The following is a 23,719-nucleotide window of genomic DNA, read 5'->3' as shown; positions in this document are numbered from 1 at the left end:
TTTCAACTTGAACAAAACATAATGAAATCTACAGTGGTTTAGGGCACAATGGTACAATTAAAGGTCAAAACAGTATACTACTTAATAAACAGTTTTAGAAATTTCTATTTGTAAAAATATTTACAAATAGTTGAAAACAAAACTTTATCTCATTCCGTATACATACGTAGTAATCCATACGTTTACGAGCAAGGTACAGTACTGGGATACAATCATAGTTGTACTAGTTGCCTTGTATTTAAGCAATAAAATTATATCTTTGAATATCTCTTGGTTACAAAGAAACAAAAACAACTAAACACAATTAATAACATTTTTATTGAAACAAGTATAAACCATGTGAGCATGTGTGTGTTCAAAAGCCATCAGTCTGTTCCAAGATTTGTTTTTAATAGAACAAATTAATTACATCACCTGTTGTTTTTGTATGTGTAAAAACGAAAAATTACTACATCCTATTTATCTTAATCAATAAAGTAAACTTAAAGCTATGTAAAAGGTAAAGTGTATGAGTAAAACTTTTGTATACCTTAGAACCTTCTTAAGCGAAAAATGTTGAACTTAAAGTTACGCACATACGGATAGTTGCATGAGCCAGAAGTTCATACTTTTGTTGACTTTATGCAGAAGCACGCTTGCCTAACTTAACTGCTTCCAAGCTCAGTAAGTTTTATGATTTTATCTTTAACACTATTTCACCCCACTTTAGTTTTATTTTCTTTTATAACACGTCAGACCCATCTTAATTCACATTAATCCTACTAATATTATAAATGAGAAATTTTGGATGTATGTTTGTGACAAGTGAACGCATTAACCACTGGACGGATTTTGCTGAAATTTGGCATGATGATAGCCCACATTCCCGATTAACATATAGGCATATTCTTATCTCAAAAATCCTTTCGGGCTCCACCCCACTGGCTCTATAGTTCCCCATGTTAACCTTATGAGTATTCATATTAAAAGGGAATTAAATAATTTTGTCAGCTGTTTCAACTAAAAAGTTGATTCTATGATATGCAAAAGCATTAAAAACTTACAAGGATTACCAACAGGGTGCAACACTATTATTTTTTCTTTTTAATCTATGACAACAGCTAATTTGCAATAAAAAGGTGAGTGAGCGTAGCGAACGAACTTCATCCTGGAGGCGAGTTAGCGTAGCGAACGAGCTAACCTGAAGGCAAGTGAGCGCAGCGAACGAGCTCCAACCTAAAGGTGAGTGAGCGTAGCGAACGAACTTCAACCAGGACGTGATTGAGCCATGCGAACGAGCTCACTTATGAAGTAAAACGGGGCAAAGCCCGCGGGTACAGCTGAGTGAGCGTAGCGAACAAAGTTCAACCTGGAGGCGAGTTAGCGTAGCGAACAAGCTAACCTGAAGGCAAGTGAGCGCAGCAAACGAGCTCCATTCTAAAGGTGAGTGAGCGTAGCGAACGAACTTCAACCAGGACGTGATTGAGCCATGCGAACGAGCTCACTTATGAAGTAAAACGGGGCAAAGCCCGCGGGTACAGCTAGTATTTACATATTTAGTAGTAAATATGGGATGCAAACAGTCAATATAATTTTGTATTTGTTGTTTCGTTTTTTAATCGTTTGCAATATCAGATGTTGACTTTAGCAATTTGTGGAAGTGCAAAAATTATGGCTTCTGTTTAACTAAATTAATGAAATAACAATTGAACATTGGTGATTTTCAGTTATGACCGCGCCTTCAACTTCCTGCGGTGATTTAAACTCTCAAATTGTGAATGTGCAGTTACAGAACTGAAGGCGCTGCTGAAAATCGTATCAACTGCAGTAGCAATAACCGAACTCTATTATCTACGAAATTTATATATTGCATTAATTGCCATTAATTATTATGTTTAAAATTTTAATTTTATAACTCAAATTCATAATTTTAAATGTTAAACTTTGCAGTGTTTTTTTTTTATATTACACTAGAAGCTTAGTCCCATTTAAAGCATTATTAGTTGTTATATCATACATTTAACTATTTATAAGTTTGGTTGGGAATTCGTAATTTACAATCATAAAATCTTTTTAAATATGACTATTCACAAGTGATGAACATAATGAATATTTACATTAAGCTACCCAACTTCTTGCTAAGCTTTATTCGTGTTACTGTTAACATTCGGACATAATTAAAATCGCCTTCCTGCATTTGTACATAAACTTTTACCGTCAATTATTTTCAAAACGATAAATATATACGACATATTTTACAATTAGGCCTACCAGAGATTTTGACCAGTGTTACCTATTTCCAGGCCAAATCCAACACAGACTTTTTTCCACAGCTGTGTATAGATAATTTCCATATTTATTTGCCCAATTGAAAACCTTTACAGTTGTACGAGTGTATTAAGTAGTTGTAGTGTTGGATTAGAAGTCGTCTTTTACAACATTCTTACAATACTGTCACAAATTAGGCTACATGGAGAAAAAGTGCTGTTAGAAGAGAAAGAACGTGGAAAACCCAAATAGAAGGTATTTAAGTAAAATTGTCTCTAATAAATAAAAGTAATAAATCTATGCGGTAACCTAATTTACAAGTTTAATCAATTTAAACCAAAATAAATATGCTATTAATTGCACAGTTAGTTTAAAATCTATTGCATACTAATTTAGTCTGTAACAATATTAGTTAAATTAATTAAATGGATGGCTATAAGATGTTTCAATTGAATTCTTAAAATGTTTTATTGATTAACTATTTAGTATGGGAAGTGAATTTAACAAAACAGTATATTCAGTTTGTATTTGAAACAAATGTGTATTATATTTAAATCTTTAATTGAGATAATAGCTAATACTAATAATATTAAACTATAATGTTATATTATACCATACCATATTATATTCAACATTGTATGGTCGCCATTTCATAAGAAAGTATTAAACTAAAGTAAAGTATATGTTTTATATCTTCATGAGCCGAAGAAGTGTAATAACAGAGCTTCTAGTTACACATTTATGTGTCGTAAACTACACTATCATATTTAGTTTTATTGAAATGTATCAGGAACATGAAATGCCTATAATCCGTTTCCCATCCATACATACATAGTTTATACAGGAGCCACATATAAACATATTGGATATTGCTTAAAGTCATTTTGACTATAGTGTTGAATATAAGAAGATGAATTAAGAAGACCCCTGAAGATGTCACACAAGGAGAAATGCATAGGGCTACACAAAAACTTACTCATAAACATTGCATCTTGATCATGAACTCAGGCAACAACAAAAGTAAATCCAACACAAAGAAAAGACTAAGACAACCGTTCGCTGGGCCTGATTCGTTATAAATTATAAATGTTGAGAAAGTCTATCCCAACCTCAGGAGGGGCATCAACCATTCAATCTAACAATACATCCGCTGTATACTTGGTAAATGAAACCAACAGTATAATACTATCATTAATGTCGTTTATAGCTCTGTCAAGGAGTTCTAATCTATAATAATCCACTTTCCAATTCAAATTTTAATTTTTCCTCTCGAACCATATAATTTATTTCAACACGCCAATTTCTTACGGCGGTTACAGACCCTCTCTTGAGATACATAACTTACCCAAGTTAAGTGCTCCCTTTACACTCTCAGCCGGTGTCTCGCACTCAATACGTGTGTGAAAATTTAGTACACACTTATATGCAATAGTATGGAAAACATGTTTGGAAATGCTCAGTTATTATTTTGATGACCAATTGAAATCCATTACATTGCGTTTGGTAGTAAACCTTGTTATTAACTGACAAAAAGGGAATTCAAATTTGTTTTGAAGATGAGCTAATATACTTGTAGTTCAAAATACTTGATAGAGTTTCTATATTCATGGTATTACCATACAAACTGTATATTACTAATAGTCAAAGATATTACTAGTAATAATATTGTTCAACTCAGATATTTCATGAATCAATCTGCCATAACTATTTAAAAGAACATTTTAGTCATGTAAAATATACTCATATTACACAACTGAAGTATACAACATTGAAGTATGAACAGTAATTTTTTAGGCTACCTAAAATACTTATCAATTTTAAATTAATGAATTTGTGGACGAATAATTGTTTTACAAGTGTAGTGGGTTACAATAGAAATTTTAGACTAAATATATTAAGGAAAAGTCTTTACCACCAAGCCAATCGTAAAATTTAATAAAGACTGCAGGCTATGTTGCCCTTTTGACACAAATAATAGTAAATTATTAAAACGGTCGATAGTCTCATTTAGCTTTGACACACTGTCAACTCGGAATACCAAAGCTAACCGTAAGGATTTTTTGCAATCCAGTAAATTGCTTAGGTGACAAAGATGACTTTATTATGTAAAAAAGACTCTGAAAATATGTAATTAAACTTTAGGCTAGTTTAGTTACGCCATTGTAAGCATAATTTTGCTTGATTTTTAGCTAAATAATATTATTATATAAGATTTTGCCAAATCAACACAGAGGAAAATCATTGTCTCAACTTGAATTTCATCCTGTCTTTAACCGGGTGCTGTGATCTAACCCCTTTTCGACAAAAGCTTACGACTTGACATGGCTTGAATGTGTCACTTATAATAAAAGTGATATTAGCACCAAAAGACGCCTATGGTTGAAATAAATTAAATGTTTGTACTGTATTGCGTAAAAAAATACTGTCCTAAGATACACTTTTTAATTAATACTAGATTCTATTTAGCATGCAATTCCCATGTCCCGTTTGATCAAAATATATACTGTAAATCCATAAATATATTTAACTATTGTTATATACAAACAAAAATGTGTACCAAATTTTAATTTTGTGATCCATTACATCATGAAACATGTTTTCACTACGTTAAAACCAAAAGAAAAGGCAGTGTGTAAAACATTGTGTTTTAATAAAAGATGACGTTTCAAATATTGTTGTTTTTATAACATTGATTTATTTTCTAACAATAATAGTTTTCTAAAATTCTTAATTATTTAAAAACCCTCCATTAAGCATATTGTACATTTAATAACCAATAACTATAATATTACATATAGAAACCTTTATAAATTACACGCCGTTTATATGCTGTTATACTAAACATAAGTGGTTTTGAAGCTCGTAAGTTGACGATCTAAATTAACTAACTCGCTGCCGAGTATGAGAAGTAAATTAGTATACAACTTTGACTAACTGCGGATCACTTAAGCTTTCAGACAAATTACTTTGCTTATCTGTTTAAGTTGGTTTATACAACCACATGCATAAGTGTGAAATAGACTCATCCAACACAATCACATTAATTTTTGTCTCTTAAAATATACAATCGTAGCTAGTAGAATCGCTCCAAATATTTTATACAGTGTAATTGTTTTACTATCTACTATACATCGTATAGTTTTATTTTTTTAAACAACAACAAAAATAGTAACACGCAATATATTATGTTTTAGCTGGTAAACGCTTTTTGGGTATAAGATCGTGTAACTCCTAAACGAGGTGAGGACTGTAGGAGCTACAACATTATATATTTTAATTACCTTGATTAAAACCGTTAAATTTTGATTTTAATTGTATAAATAGTTAATACAGGCACATCATCATAGAACTAAGACAACATTTTTACATACCAACAACAAGATAATATACATTAACATCAACATTTTAGGTCAATCGAAACACTAAATAATTTAGTACGACATAATCTAGTCAAGTATAAATGACATAAATATAATTTAATTGCTCAAATTCATTACTATTTATGGTATTTTAGTATTGATGAGATTAACTATGATTATAAATATTTAATAATACTATTAGCAATTGAATAGATAGTATTATAAGCAAATTTACATATAAATGTAAAACCTGCAAGCGTTCAGTACTGGGATTAAAACGTCCTTTGAACTACATTAGATTTTTACATCTATTTAAGTAATAGATTCTAAAACGAAGGCTTTGTCAATAAATAATTCAAGCACCAGCTTATAATGTAATATGGAGTAAGTCAAATTCAGATATAAAACAAAGTATACCCTTAGCATGGACAAGCAAATACAACTTCCAGGTAATAAACATACCACGTTCCATCAGTAACCAGAAATAGCACACGAAAGTTTAAACACTCGCCAAAACAGAACCACAGTTTAAGTGAATCTTGAAACTTTAATAAGGGTGCTTGAAAAGCTTTCATCATTCCATTCACATTTGTGTCCGTAAGTTATTTAAACTTTAAAATTCCATATATTAATTTTACTGTACAGTAGTAAAGGTACAATTAAATAATCAGAATCATAATGCATTTTATTACCTTACGTCACCACTTTGGTTTGGAATCATCAAATTATCATCAAACAAATTAAACAAATTGTTTTATTGTCTGATTACAACTAACTATAGATATTATATGAGTTTTTCTCTCATCCTTTCGAGTGTCGAAAGTGTTGTTAAAAAATTTACATTCCATTTTTCCATATCGGTATTTTACATAACTGTGTCGATAACCAGTGCCAGCTATCATATTATATAACTTTACTAGATCTATAGATGATTATGATTTGGAAACTCGCAGTTAACAGTAATATCAATTTTTTTCCTCGGGAGGGAATTTCACTCCTGCAAGATGTTGTTAGTAGATATAAAGAGTTTAAGTTTAGGGTCTTATAAGATAAACTTCTAAGCCTGCACGAGGTGATAGAGGATATTGATTAAGAGTAACCTCACCACGAGTAAACATATTACACCTCCATAACAGCAAATACCCTGTAGTAAACTAGTGACTTTAAAACACACAAATTATTAAACAATTTATATAAATAATAAAAAATGCGTGGAAAACAAGCAATCTTCTAATAATTATATTTTCGTAACTAAGCCTAAAAGATAACTTAGCTCAACAAATTTAGTAAATGGATTTTCATTTATGAAATGTATATTTATAACGGGTTTTGATAACAATGTGACGGGCACATATTGGATTCAAAGGTGGAGTTCTTTTTTGTTTTCATAGTATCCTACATCAACTCTTCAAAAGATCCAGATACAACAGCTGAAGTAAGGAGTACCCGGATTACATAGGGTGACAGGTCAAATGAGATGTGAACGCCACCATCAGTAATGTTGAGGAACAAACCAGAAGGCAAGTCTCCAGGCAAGCCAAAACACAGACAGAAGGACCAAGTACACCAGAAACCTAAGGAGACTAGAAAGAAATTAGAACAGGCTAGGACAGAAAAGACTGGAGACTGGTGTGTAGAGAGGCTAAGTACTGTTTGTGGTACCAGTGGCCACAGTAGTAAATGGTGTACTACATCGTAACTCATTATAGCTCGTATGATTACAATGATGATAGCGGAGAATAAATACATTTCCATGAAAATACAGGGCATTTCACATTCAAATCCTTTCTGAGATATTTGATATTTCACAGTAGGACAGTCAGTGTAATATATTGCTACAACTGCTACGACTGCAGGTCGCATGTTTCCTCAATATAATCACACCTCACAACGTGCCTAGCCTGGGAAGTGATTTGGTTAAAACATCACCAGTTCTATGATAATTATGCTCTCTCAACAGATGCTATGAGTGGTTTATATTAGACAATACCAACAACAGTCTCAGGATAAGCTCAAATTTACTGTTACAAAGTAAAATGTGATCCGTGTTTTTTTTTTAATTGTGTTTCTTATAATTTAACTATAATGTATTTGTATGAGCAGGTGCTTTTTACCGAATAAAAATCTTAAAAATACATCTAGGCTGATATAATTTTAACCCCGTTTGTATTTATGTTGGATAGAGCTTGACGCTACCAAGCAGAATAAGCAACTAAGCTAGTAGCTGTGTTAGGAACATTGACGCTAAACGGGACTCTATGCAAATAGCTCTTTAGTCAAGTGAATCGAGTGTAATGAGATTTAACCTCTAGGTTTTCTCAGTTTCCAAAGACTTGTAAAACAGCTTACTGTTATTAAAGTACATACTTTATTTAAGTATAACTCTATCCAACAGTTTTGAGCTTCAAGATAACGCGTTAAAAACTACAAACAACCAGCTATCTTTTATATGATATCCAATATAGTCATCTACTTACCATCTAGCCTAGACACATTCGCAACCAATTAAAAGTATTTTAAATCTATTAAAAATTAAACATGATTAATTAATAATTTGATCTGACCAACAATTTGTATACAGAGTGTTTCCAAAATGTCTGGACATATTATGTGGACTTTATCCATGGGTTAAGACAAAAATAAAATGCCGTGTAAGTATGGGTAAAATTTTCCTAGATTTCTGTCAGTTTGTGATTTTGAAACAAATATTTTTTTATCTTGGGAATTTTTCAAGATTGAAATTTTTAAATTGATATAAATGTGTAGTTTAGTAAGTAAAAAGGGCTTAACAAATTTCGTTTCAATATCTCAAGCAGTTTCAAAATGACGTCCATTTATTATCTTTAAATCCATATTTTATAAAAACCATAAATACTAGTAATGGCTTGTATTATCAAAATGATAGGAGATTTAAATACAAATCAAATGAGACTTTGTTTGTTAAAATCGGTTCATAAACAACCGATTTATTAGTTGTTTTAATCCTCTGTAATTATATAACTAACCTAACGTAAGAGCAGTATGGTATTCCTATTAAATCGCGTAGCCGAATGTATAAAAAAACTGATAACTCGGTTGTTTGTGAACTGATCTGAACACATAAGGTCTCATTTGATTTGGATTTCAATTCTCCACCATTTTCATTCTTAAAACAATTTTCTTAATATTTAAGGTTTTTGTGAAATTTGGCAATTAACATTTTAAATGGCTGCCATATCGAATAGGCTTGATATATTGAAACGAAGTTCGTTAAGCTCTTTTTATGTTGTAAATTATACATTTAGACTAATTTTTAAATTCCTATCTTAAAATAAATGCTCAAGATATAGAATGATTTTAAAAATCACAAACAGACCGACAGACAGAAATCTAGTCAGCCCAAGTAAATCGTTTCCAGACAATTTGGAAACACCCTGTATATATATTTTTTATGTGTACCTGTCAAAAGACTATAGTTCTTTCATTAATCAGCATTATCAATTCTTAATAACATACCAAGAATTTCTCAGAAGTGACATAATTAAATAAGGAAGCCCAGAAATATGTAGAAGCAGTAAAAGTAGACGTTCCCATTTCTCAGGCTCGGGAATGTATTTAACCCATTTTTCATTTAAGATCTGACTTTATTGAGGAATTATACTTCTAATAATAACGACATAGTTCTTTTAGTAATGCAATAAGCTTTTTTTACATCGCAGGTATAATAAATCAACATTTAAAAAATTTTGAACTCATCTGTTTATTAAAATAATCAACCTTGCACTCTACCGTTAATCAAGAATTATTATTGAGAGATTTAATTCAAAAATATTGCTATCAACATAAAATAATTTTTTGCAATTAATTCTAAAAATTGGTAGTCGTGTATTTAAAATTCCAGGTACTGTATTTTTATGTATCTGTAGATTCAATATTTATACGAATTATAAAAAAACTTTTTTTATAGAGTTTTTTTACGTGTTACAAGACTTAACCGCAATGCGTTGTTAAGGCCATAACACCTTCTACATACGACAACATAAATCTTGGCAAGTGCTTGCGCTGACGTTAAGCACACTGTTAAGTTACGTAACACGTTTAACGATCGAACAAAATATACCTTTTGTAATTTTATCAGTTACTGCACAATGTGTTCTGACATTCCAATTGGAAACAAAAATAAGGAAAGTAATTTTACACTATTGATATTAAAACTGTTTACATAATTTCCTAGTATACCTCAGATAACTATACTCGTTAAAGTATTTCAGTTAGTGTAAATATGGATTTTCCCTCTTCAAGAAGAAAGCTAAGTCTAACTTCAAGTGTTGGAATTCGTGCTCCTTCAATACTGGATTAACCTTGAGAATTATATTGAGTAGTGACAATAGAAGAATATGACGTCACTTGGGGCGTTTTTCCCCATAAGAATAACATGGTGGGCATTTTTTAGCCACTTTTTTTTAAAAATCCAGCCCACGGTCTATACAAGCCCATATAAATGTGCAATACCATTGTATAACTTCATTACTATTTCAAATCCACATCCATTCCCATGTATATTCTCAAAATCATCAACTTGACAGTGCGAGGTTTGTGCGCGAACTTGGGCGCGCTCCCGGCTCACGGCGTGCTCCCTTGGACATCCTTTGTGGAAATCCATGAGTTCTGGCTACTTGGGAACCCAAGCCATTTGACATACAATAAATCACCCTTTTTCTTAATTACCTTCTCTACCAAATACATGTCCTTATACTTGGTCTTTAACAACTCCTCTGTATAGAAGCCTCCCCTGATTATATTGCCATTTTCATCTTTCAAGATATAAGTCACAGGCTTTGTATTCTTAACTTTTGCTATTGTAAATAGTTCCCCTGTCCAATTTGGAGTATAACCTTTACTAAAAACATGTTTATACTTGGAAATCCTTACGCTATCACCTACCTTATATCTTGGATTTTTAACTTGCACTACTTTAGAAGTCAACCTCTCATGCACATATTTACTATTCTTAACATTCACTTGGTTAGGCTTCATTCCTATAGATCTATGCACTTTATTATTATATTTTCGAATTAACTTTGGAAGTAAATCCAACCATTTATAACTCCCCTGAGCACTAAATTCCCTATATAACCAATTCTTTAAAGTTCTCTGAAACCTCTCCACAATTGCAACCTTAGTTGTAGAAAAAGTGTGATAGTGATTAATATTTAAGTTTTTCATTAGTTTGCTAAAATATTGATTAAAAAATTCTTTTCCATTGTCAGATTGAATGTTTTTAACCCCCTTTGGTAGAATGGTTTTAATGGCTTCTGTAACCACTAACCCTGTCTTATTCTTTAGTGGAGCAGCATAAGCTTTTTTAGAAAATGTATCTATTAAAGTTAAAATATATTTATTGCCAAAATTTTCTCTAGCATAGTTTTGCATATCAATTAAATCTATTTGTATGGTTTCGTTTATACCCAATACTTTAAAAGACCTTCTAATGAAATTCTTTCTTGCAGGCTTATGAAGTTCGTATGCAATTTCATTCATTTTTTATAACATCATCCTTTCCTGTAACTCTAAATACATCACCATTAGCCCCAATCAATAGATTATCTTCCATTCTTTTAAATACATAGTTTTCTGGTATATATGGTCTATTATCTATATACTTAAATCCACTCAAAGATGTGGGGTCAGCAACTAATAAATCAGGATTATATTCCATCAAATTAAAATTTTTTTCTCCATATACAAATTTTGATCCATCGTAATGCATAGCTTGTGACATTAGACAAATATCATCCAAATGTTCCCCCTCTGGTAGATTCCTTATAAATTGTTTTTTGGCATCCCAAAATTTTTCTTTTTTATCAAAAGTTATAGTCTGTTCTTTTATAACACAGTCAGTTTCATCAATGGCAGGTTTAACACGTACTAACCTTTTATTATAAAAACTCCAATAGCCTGCTTCCATTTTTGGAACTTGTGAAACATTCACAGCATCTTTACTATCTGTACCTTCCATCAAATTGCTAAGTTTCTGTTTCTTAGCATTCCAAACACCATTCTCTGATTCTAAAAATTCATAATTATTATCGTCTTGTACAAATTTACCATCTTCTTTTCGTATTAAAGTCTGTTGTAAAGTGGGCACATCATTTAAACTTTCACCCTTTTCTACATTAGTAATTTTTCGTTTCTTAGCATTCCAAACACCATTTTCTGATTCTAAAAATTCATAATTATTATTGTCTTGTACAAATGTACCACCATCTTTACGTATTAAAGTCTGTTGTAAAGTGGGCACATCATCTAAACTTTCACCCTTTTCCACATTCGTAAGACAGTTCCAGTTGCAAGACAGTTCAAATAATGTTGATGTCTAAGGAGATGTTTAACTGTAGCACCATCAGCTCCTTTAGCTTTTTTGACCTCTAAAGCTTGCTTGTCTTCTTCATATAACCATTTTAGAGGAATGTAAGAGTATAACTTTGGTCTTAAACCACAATATTCATACATAATATGACCATCCAATTCGTCTTTAAACTTTCCAGTGACTTTTTTATTTTTATCAGAGTATAAGAAATGGTCTTTACTATATCCAGAGGTATCAAAATAGTGCAAGTCACATTCTATTTCCTTGTAAAAGTCCTCTGTAACTATAGCATACATTAAAGAATCTGTATCTGTCATTAGAAATCTTTTATTCTTAAATTTTGACATATAGTTATAGTGGAAATCATACATTATTACTTTACTAATATCCAAAATGGTCATTCCCAAATATATTGGTTTATTAAACTTTACAACTAATTTATTTAAATGTATAGCATGTAAATTGTTATCAAACTTTTTGCTACAATCAAACCTTGGATTAGTGACATATTTTGTTAATAGTGACTCATCCTTGAGATATATATCACGAAACTTTCGTTGATTCATATTTGTCCGACCAAAGAGACTATTATTTAACAATTTGTAAAAGTCTTTTTCGAAATCATTTTTAGCCCATTTTCTTTTTTCAATATTAAAATTAATATAGGGTGCAAGCCATTTTGATTGTCTAAATTTTAAAATTCTGTGGTATTTTGTAACAATCAAACCCAATTCCTCATATTTTTGTAATGCTTTGTAATGTAAAATATATTTAGTTTTGTCATGTAAATTAGGTATTAATTTGCCATTCATTTTCTCTGGTGCTAATGGATAGTCATTATGTAAATCATGTAAGCTTTTATCATATTTTAAATCAACTTCTAAAATGTATCCAAACTCATCATTTTGATTATTTTTGTATATTTTGTAGTCTATCTCATTAGTCCAACGAAATCCATCCACAGGTAGTGGCTCACACATTGCTGTGGAGTATAGCGAGTTACAATCTAAATATATTAAATACACACTCTCTTGATTGGGATCATGGTGTTCGCCCATATATCTATTATTGGCTTTAGCGTAACGTGTAGAAATCATACTGACTCCTCCTCTAATCGCACTTTCTATGAACAAATGCATGTCAATATCTTGAAATAATTGTAATTTTATACCAGTCATTCTAAGACAGGCCTCCCATGTTAATCCAGGAAGTGAATACATATGTACGGGGTCAAGTTTGTAATCTTTTAAACACAGGTCTCTAAATGTCTCAAACACATCAGCCAGTAGCAATACATCTGTTTTAAGATATAAATCATGATATTCTTGTAAATTATTTATATTAAAATGGGTCCAGACATTTTTAGCATGTTCATATTCAATGGGAGAGATATGTTCTTTAGTTAGAGTACTGTAAAATGCTTCTATAGGAGGGAGATGCTCTGCAAACTTATCTGGTCCCGTCATATATTCATAGGGAAATACGCCTTTACGTTGTAGTAGTGGATCGTCTATGAATCTAAATGTATTTAAATTGGAAGCTAATTTGTATAATGGAAGGGACAGAAAGTTGTATGAATCTAAAAATACTAAATCATCAACAGAGAATGATGTATATTTTTCCATATCTTTAGCTATGCAATTTAATTTACGATTAAAATTTCCCAAGTGTTGCATTATTAAATGGCCATCATAATTTTTCAAGTTATGGAAGAATACTGGTATTTTCTTTGTTACTTTATAGTTTAAATTACAATCATTATGGGCAGCTCCACGGTATTGGCCATTTGAATGACAATGATCTCTCACCCTATCAAAATATAAGGGCTTTTCGCAAATGTGACAGTGTGTTGAGTTTTGAAAAGATGCCTCTTGCTCTGGAGTCATTACAAGGGGAATATATATCGCCATTTGACTTTTAATGAAGTCATAAGTCTCAAACAACCTTTTGAAAAACACATCCATAACATTTTCGCCACTATATAACTCTTCAGAAATAATCTTAGACTCTTTCACTACTACGAATGCAAATCCAGATGGAGTATGGTTGTTTGAGTTTATAAAACATTCAAAATCTGCATAAATCACAAATGGGGCTTTAAGTTGATATTTAAAATTTTTAAATTGTAATGTATCTTGTTTAGACATTTCCACTCGTTGAGAATCAAAGTTTTTACAATATGTTGCATGACGCTCCAATTTATCATTAGTGTAAAAATATTGTAAACACAACTTGCAAAAGTGCTTCTTATTGTTATTTTTTGTAGAGTGGAGCATTAACATATTAAAATCACGAATTAAACAGTAATGTGATTTACGACCTTCTTGTAAGGGACAGCGACTACGTGTCACCTCGACAACCAGTCACCCCGACCAACCGTCACCTTTTAAGACAGGTTTTGAGGTGACACGTTGTCACGCATCGTTCCCGACTACCCGTCACCGTTTGAATGAGGTGACAGGTAGTCGGAGTGACAACTAGGCGCGAGCGTGCGAGGTGACAGGTTGTCATGTACGAAGGCGTCTAGTCGTCACCTCCAAAGAGAGGAGGTGACACCTTGTCTGGGTGACACCTAGACGCGAGCGTGAGAGGTGGCGGTTTAGCGTCGATGCAGCCGACAACTTGACACCGCCTCAAACCGTCACTCCGATAGTATCATCACTTTTAACTAAAATTACATATATGAACAAACTAGCAGAGTACCCGTCCTTCGTACGGGGCTGGCGTATACGAATACAATGTTTATTGCAGTTATACTCATGCTTTGCGTTTATTATAACAAATCTAAAATAGACATAATGTTCTATCACTGTACCTAAATAATAGAAGAAAGTAAATTTTCAAACATTCGCACAATACCGCAAATTAATAATTAAAAGAAAAATGCATACGTAAATGTAAACGATACTACTTTGCAATTTTCATTGTGTATCACAGCTTTTTGTTGCTGCTTAATTCAAATTAACTGTTGTCATAAAATAAAAAAATAAATAATAATAGTGCTGCACTCTGTTGGTAAATCTTTTAATTTTTAATGGTATTGAATATCATAGAACCAACCAGTTTAGTTGAAACAGCTAACTAAATTCTGTAATTCCTTTTAAATATGAATACTATTCTTTTCTTTAATCATACTAAATATTATAAATGTGAAAGTTTGTGTGTTTGTTTGTTCGTTTGAAGCTCAATCTCGCACTAACTACTTGTCGGATCAGGCTGAAATTTGGCAGGATGATAGCTCACATCCTCGATTAACGTATAGACATATTCTTACCTCAAAAATCCTTTCGGGTTCCGCTCCAGCTAACCCAAAATATGTTTTTCAACTTTACATCACTCGTGAAGGAGATGTATACATCACGCTTGGGATAGGGAAGTTTAACATGGCGGGTTAGGTAAAAAATATACCTCGACGTTCATGTGACGTTGCGTGATGTAAAAACGCTCTTACTACACTTGTAATGTAAATAGCTATAAATGGGTTTCATTACATCACCGAGTGAGTTTTTTTTCAACTTTACATCACTCGAGAAGTAACGAAGTTATATACATCACGCTTGGGATAGGGAAGTTTCACATGGTGGGTTAGGTAAAATATATTTCAAGCTTCTATATCATATTAAGACAGAGACATTCACCTGCGTGATGTAAAAACGCTCTTACTACACTTGTAATGTAAATAGCTATTGTAATATTCAGTAGATTAAGACGAAGTTAAAAGGTTAGTAAAAGGTTAGTCAGTTTTGTTGGAAGAACAGAAATGCCTCAAGTTCAAATAAGAAATATTTATAACGGTAGGAGGAGACAATTAATAATAAAATATCTTATCTGTATGAGGAGAGTAGAATAGGCCTGCTCTAACAGATACTCATCCAGATACACATTTACTTGGTAAGATATATGCCAGTTCTGCTATGCAACTTACTTTAGAAGTGAAAAACATACGAAGCACATAGTGTTGTCTTGGTGGTAAAGTTAACTTGCTTAATATCAGATCAAATTAATGCATACAAGAAATGTTTTACTTCTGACACAAACAGATCGAGATATTTCAAACATTTACGAAACCATAATAATGCCTTGACTGTGATAAATTCAAGTTAGATTATACCAAATCTTGGCGGACCTTATGTCTTTATTGTAAACTTTAGAATTACTCACTCTACCTCAATTGAAAAAAATAACGCAAATGGGTCGTTTAAGCAACTTTCAATGGTGTTGTTACTTTAGCCTATTCAAAGCAGATTATGGCTGTCCAGTTGGTAACCCAGAGTTTGTGGGTAAAAAATGGAGCACATGAAAGGGTTGATATCACCATCACCCCACTTTTCAGGATTCTCTACGGAGAAAATTCGTTTGATCAAGGGGATGCCTCAATTCAAAGAAATAAAATGGCCCAACTTAAATTACTTAACACAGGTTATCAGTGAGGCAACAGTTTTTAAAAATTTTTATTCTCAATGCTGTGATAACTTTGTTGCGACGTCATGTTAACTCGAACTGAAGCAGATCGTTTAGCATTTATTAGAAGTTATCAGTATAAAACTGAGAGCAGAAATAATGTAGGCGAACCTTGACGACGCAAATACAGATATTTATAATTAGTTTCTAACAAGTGTAACTCTAAGATGTAACTATAATTACTCGAATATAAGCTTAACGCTTTGTTCGGCGCTATGTTTCATACTATGCGGCTCATTGAGCCGCGCGGGTTCTCTAGTATTAAATAAACTAGGTAGCATTCGCAGAGGCATCCACAACATTGAGCGGAGTCATCAGGGTTTATTTTATACTAGGTGAAACCCGTAGAAATCGACGGTTAGGGGCCTCCTCGTTTATATGGTCGTGTAGCTTCATTGGCAACAAATAATGTAAATGAAATAGCAATGTGGCATATCCTAAGCAAAAAACATACTGTAAATTGGCTGTTACGTAAATATTGACATTTACATGCATTGTTAATCAACGTATCTTATAAAGGATTTAAAAGGAATATGACCTTTCTGTCATGACAGTAGCTGCTTAAATAGTATTTACTCTTACAGCCAAAATATCGTGTTACTTTCAATAATGTTACCAACCCAGTGAGCCACGATCCGTAATATAGACCAAACTGCAAATAATTTGTCAAAATAGGTACCATTTTAGGCAAGGTTTGTGTGTTTGGATGTTATTAGACACGTTAAGAGCACACTGAACTTCTTCTGCAGATGAATAACTGTTGGAGAAATATAAGCCGAATCATAAATGTCACAATGCGAGTTTGAGTTTTAGGCTGCTGCTCAGTGCACTTTAAGAATATATTTTTTAGAGATAAATTAAATTGTTTTTGTTGCTGAATAGCGCCAGTAAAAATGCACAACACTTTTCGTTAGGCTAGTAACATTCAAAGGACCTCGAAGAGTTCAAGATAAATAACATTGCAAAAAATACTTCCTTTGGACAAATCAGTAACTCTCAATAAGTGTTTGTTGTTTAAAATACAATTTAAAATTTAACAGTTGTTTCATAAAAAAACAAAAATTATTATCCACATGGCCAAAATGTAAACAAATCTGTGGAGGGATCTTTAAAGGCTTCTGGGGCAGAGCCCTAAGGGAATTTACTTCGTTTTTCTTTTGATAACTCATCTATAGACCAAGACCGTTCTTTGGACACCTCTACCAAGTTTCTACGCCCAGTCGTTCTCTTAAATTAGCGGAGGAAAAGTTTCTAATTAAATAATTTAGATTCCCCCATGTTAATATTATGGGAGAAAACCCAACTTTGATGGAAAATCCAGTCCAAACTAATAAAGATTTCAAAGAAATAAAAAAACAAAATAATAAAACACTTTGCAAAACTACAGATCAGGGCCATTCTTTTGACACTTTAATCATCAAAATCGGTCCAAAAATGAGGGAGGAGTTCTGTTTACAAAAATCAGCTTAGCGTATTATATAATAGGATGGATGGATTGTGTTGACCTGGTCCATCGAGCTTTATAATTATTCAACCTACCATTTTAAGTAAAGACTTAATTTTCGTAGAGATAAATATGTAGATGCAGTTGTATTTAATAAGTGGGATTAAAAAGGTGTCGTAATCTAAGAAATATTCAGGTAGACTTGGTCAGACTTAACCCGCTGTTGTCAAAACATAGGTATTGTTGTAAGACGAGAGGGACGAGAGGGTGCGCTACCCTTTCCCGGCGGTCATTGCCACTGTTTCTGAGAATTAAAGGGAGGCAGTAGCAATGACCGCTGAGACGCAACCCCTCGGCTTCCCAGAGAAGAACAAGAGCTACTGTATGTTTTGACAAAAGCGGATTAGGCCTGTCCGGTATCTGCGCGATGATGGACGCAAACATTGTGTGACGTGGCTAGAATTGGAACACCCTGGAGAAAAAATAAAACATGATACACAATTTTTAAAGATGTTTTGTTAACAAGCACAAAAAAACTTCTCAAAATTGTTTTCAATTCACAAAACTTAAATGACATACCAGTAAAATCAGTTCAGATTATATTTTGGCACTATATTTTGTCATTTTTCGATCTCTGAAGATATTGTGATATGATCTGAGGACTTATATACTATTATGAAATTTATAATTTATTACGAAATAAAAGTTTAATTCATTGTTCAGGACTTAAAAGACTCCATTTAAAACAGATGATTTACACAATTGGCAGTACATGTGGGTGATTGCGCCAGTGAATAACCGTGCGTATGATATAAAAAATCATATCAGACTTCCGGTCTTCCTATTCTATGACAAGTAACTTTCGGTCCTTACATGGTATATACTTTGTGGCTGATTAAAATACCCCCTCCGCACATTTATTCCTTGGTTTTTTTATATTTTTTTGTAAATAGTTTAATATAAATTAAAACCATATTCCAAATATATTATACGTACTTATCTTTTCTCCAACCTTCAATAATTATATAATCCTATAGATATATTTTGGTCTAAGACGAACCTTCAGTGCAATACCGGTTTTCATTTAAGCTATTAGTCATTCCAATCGGACGAGTTTCAAGCAAAGGCAAGGTGAACAACCTACATAAAAATTATTTTCTATAAAGTTTGTCTATGATTTAAAATCAATTGCTCCAGTATTGTTTATGTTTTTGACTCAAAATAACCGTTGAATTGCAGTTTTTAATTTGATTGTTGAACTATTGATTGTTAGAATCAGCTAAGTTCAAACTCTACTATATCAAGAAACAATATTAATAAATCAAAAATCATAAATTTGATCATTTCTAGGATATGATAATTATTTCGACACTGCCGAGCAGAATGGGTCTTTTAGTAAATTCATATTTTATTTCCCGTGCATCGCAGAGAAAATCTACACAAACCTTTTAGAAATATATTTGCCTGTATATGTGCGGAAACCCTATATAAATAAAACAGGCTCAAAAATAAGTACAAAAAATAATACCTCCGCTGCAACAAGCCTGCAGTCTAAGCGAATTCCCATTTACTTGAACTGATTTTCAATTAGGCCTAAAAATGCATTTTTAGCATTCAGTTTAGCGAGTAACTAAGTTTGCTGCTACAGGGAAACTAATAAAGTGTGTATTTTTAGAAAAATAATAATATCTCAGTATATAATAAATAAATTTGCCAAGTTTGATCAAAATATTTCCATAAACAAGCAACTACAACATTTTACAATATTCTTCATAAGGAAATTTCAGATCATATTTTTATAAATTTTCTCTGTACAATAACTAATAATTGTACAAAAATACTTAGATATACTGAATTTTTTGTGTTTTAAGCTCTCTAAAGAGGTCTATAGACAATTTGGGAAATTTTGTGTCTTGAGGAACAAAAATGAGAAAATCCAGATTTTTTGCGGAGCGGAGCTCTTATACGTCGACTCTTATAACAGTTAATAGTAAACAGTGATTAACAGTTAAATAACAGTCAAACAGTTAACAGTTATATATATTTTTTTAAGTAACCCGTTTTATTAGCAATATGGATTGGTTTGTTAGTTCAGGGTTTAAAAGAATAGAACGACGTGTTTTAATGCGAACAAATTTGAAGTGTTTACATGGTAAGACATACAGCTTTTTAAATAATAGTATCTTAGTCGGTATTGTGTTTTTTTATGCGATAGGCTTACTTGAGAAATATTGAATTTATAATATTAGCATTCATAAAATAATTAAGTACTATGTACCTGTTGCTCGAAATCTAGCAATTGTCAAGTACCGTTGTTATAAAGGCGTTATTTAAAACTGCAGTAACTACAGTCAAAATTTTCGATTTTGATAAGTTAAAAAAACTCAAAGTTTGTATATTTGTATTAACAAGAATACCTTTTACTTAAGTCAGGTAAATGCATCCTTTAACATTTAAAAGTCTATTCTTGAACTTCCCAAGAGTTATGTGTTCAATATGTAAGATACGTTTTTTTCAGTGCTGTTTGAAAGCTTATATTTTGGAATATCAGGTTTAATTTTTAATTGAATAATAGTTTTTATCTAATGAATTACATGGATTATAAAAATTAAATATATATTTGAATTTAATGATTGTAGTAAGCTAAAGTAAAGGAACTTAATTTTAATTTAGCATGAAACGTATTTTTTTCTGACATATCTTGTAGTTTTTTTTTATATTTAACTAGTTCATTTTTGTGTTTGAATGCAAGAAACAAATTTCTCTCGTGGCCATAGAAGGCCTAGTGGATAATAATTATTAATTCATCCAAATACACTATGAGCTATTTCAATATATGTCCAATTAATTGGTCAAATGTCTAACGGCGTCTTAAAAATTTAGTCTCAAATGTAACATCTGTTATGATCTGAAATAAGTTTATATTTGGCACTAACATGAAAAATTTTAATCGCAAAAGGTCGTTTTTATTTCCTCAGGCACAATGACTGACTTCTATTTAAGCTGAGATCATGCAATGTTGGCTTAAACTAAAATTTATGTAACAGTGTCACTGAACTTTTTATAAAATCTCCTACATTGGAAAATGTCCTAACTGCATTTAGATTGCAAATATTTTTTTTCTTCTACTTGTTGCAGTATACAGAACCAACCTAATGTTATTTGGTTCTAACTACCTATATTTTAGTATTATTTTATTAATTTGTTAGATTTTTTAGTTTTATTACCCGGGTGGAGCCTGCGTGTATCATCTAGTTAGTGAAGATTAAGCATGCATAATTTATAATGTATTTTATTATTTATTGTAACATATACAATTTTTGTTTTCAAGCATGGTAGCGCCGATAAACCAAGTGGAGAAATCCTATTATGCGTTATAAGAAAACGTAAACAGATGGAGCGAGGTGGCAGGTAGTCGGGGTGACACGTTGTCGCGAGTGTACGAGGTGACTGTTTGTCGTAAACGGCAACGACAGATCGTCACCTGGGCCTAGAGTAGGTGACGGGTAGTCGGGGTGACAAGTTGACGCAAGCGTGCGAGGTGACAGGCAGTCGTCTCTACACACGACAAACAATCACCTCCAGAGAAGAGGTGACAACTAGACGAGGTGACACCTAGACGGCATCGTTATATTTTTACGAGGTGACACGTTGTCGTCTGTGCCCAAAATACCGAGGTGATTGGTTGTCGGGATGACACATAGACGGCGACCCTCTTGTAATAATAATAAATCTATGTGAGTATTTCTATTTAGTTTGGTTGTTCTTGATGGATATACACATTTATGGTCTTCAACTCCAAATACATTGACACTTATATTATTCTGTCTTTCGAATTTATCTATATCAGATATTTTTACGGGATATTTTATATTTGTCATATTTAACTGTGTTTCATAGGGTGTATTTGTATAGTTAGAGACTCTTTTAGCATTTTCATTTTTAGCATTCCTTGGATATAAAGCTGCTAAAATTGACCAAAGGAAGCATTTATTGTCAAAATTTCTTATATTTAGAACTGCTTTTGTCAATTGAATACTTTTTGGTGTTGGAATATATGACTTTGGAGTTAGGGGCTTATATTTGTAAACATGTAACTGCCAATATTTAGTATGGTCATATATCCATCCACTGCCTTGGGCTTGATATTTATGAATCGACGCATCAATCTTTAAAAGTGCATTTTCTATTTGAGACTTTAAATCTCTCTTCTCAATGGTTAGGCTGGTAAGGCTTCTAAAATCTGCAATACATTCTTTTTCATTAATTAATTTTCCATTTTGATCTATTGTATATTTAATAAATTTGATTCTCCTTATTAAAGTCCATTTTATTGGCAGAGGACAAGACTGAAGAGTATTTTTAAGTTTAGTTTTAATCAATTCACCAACATATTTAATCATTGTATATGGACATTTGTTGCAAGAATTTACATGTCTTTTAAAATGACCAACAACATTTCTTTTACAGAAACTACAAGTCTTGTGAGTTTGTAATATATGAGATTTTAGAGCTATGTTACTATCACAGATTAAATTACAAACTTTACACAGTTTTACCTTCATTTGATGTTTTAGCTTGTAGTGGCGAATCAAGTGGCTCCTCTTGGAGAGCGACGCAGAGCAATGTTGACATGTAGTCTTCATTTTATATATGTAGCTAAAAACCTAAGTTGGCATCTTCTATATAGTTGAAATTACATTTTAACAATTTCAATTAGTGAGAAATAATAATTTAAATCAGAATTTTAAATGTTAATATTCAAAACAATTTTATACAATAAGATTTGACAATTGCAATTTTCAAAATCAAAACTAAATCTTAAAAGTTAAATTTCTTAATTAAAAAATACATCTTTAGTAGAAATTACATTTTGAAAATTTCAATTAATGAGAAATAATAATTTAAATCAGAATTCTAAATTTAAATATTCAAAACAATTTTATACAATAAGATTTAACAATTGCAATTTTCAAAACCAAAACTAAATCTTAAAAGTTAAATTTGTAAATAAAAAATACTTTATAGCAATTCAGAATGTTGAGTCTACATTTATACAGTGTGTGTGCTATAGGAAAGACTACTTATGTTAACTCAGTGAGTGAAATTCGGCTGTGTTTAAAAATCAGGACTTAGTAAATTTTTGTATAGTAGAAGTCACATGAAAAACGACTAAGTGTAATTGAAGAATAATAATCTAAGTGTTAAAGAAAAAACTTTGTAAATTTTTTCTAAGTTCAAAAATTGGGACTTTAATGTTTAAGTTTGACTGTCACAATTATATTAAGAAAAACTCTTTAGTAGAAATTACATTTTGAAAATTTCAATAAATGAGAAATAATAATCAGGACTTAGTAATTTTTTGTATAGTAGAAGTCACGTGAAAAACGACTAAGTGTAATTGGAGAATAATAATCTAAGTGTTAAAGAAAAGACTTTGTAAAATTTTTCTAAGTTCAAAAATTGGGACTTTAATGTTTAAGTTTGACTGTCACAATTATATTGAGAAAAACTCTTTTGTAGAAATTATATTTTGAAAATTTCAATTAATGAGAAATAATAATTTAAATCAGAATTCTAAATTTAAATATACGTTTTAATATTCAAAACAATTTTATACAATAAGATTTAACAATTGCAATTTTCAAAATCAAAACTAAATCTTAAAAGTTAAATTTGTAAATAAAAAATACTTTATAGCAATTCAAAATGTTGAGTCTACATTTATACAGTGTGTGTGCTATAGGAAGGACTATCTATGTTATCTCAATGAGTGAAATTTTAGCTAAGTTTTAAAAATCAGGACTTAGTAAATTTTTGTATAGTAAAAGTCACATGAAAAACGACAAAGTGTAATTA

The sequence above is a fragment of the Macrosteles quadrilineatus genome, unplaced genomic scaffold (genome assembly GCF_028750875.1).
Source record: "Macrosteles quadrilineatus isolate MER2022 unplaced genomic scaffold, UCM_ALF_1.0 Scaffold_11__1_contigs__length_5352618, whole genome shotgun sequence".
Taxonomy (NCBI): Eukaryota; Metazoa; Arthropoda; class Insecta; order Hemiptera; family Cicadellidae; genus Macrosteles; species Macrosteles quadrilineatus.
Note: the sequence above shows the minus strand (reverse complement) of the source record.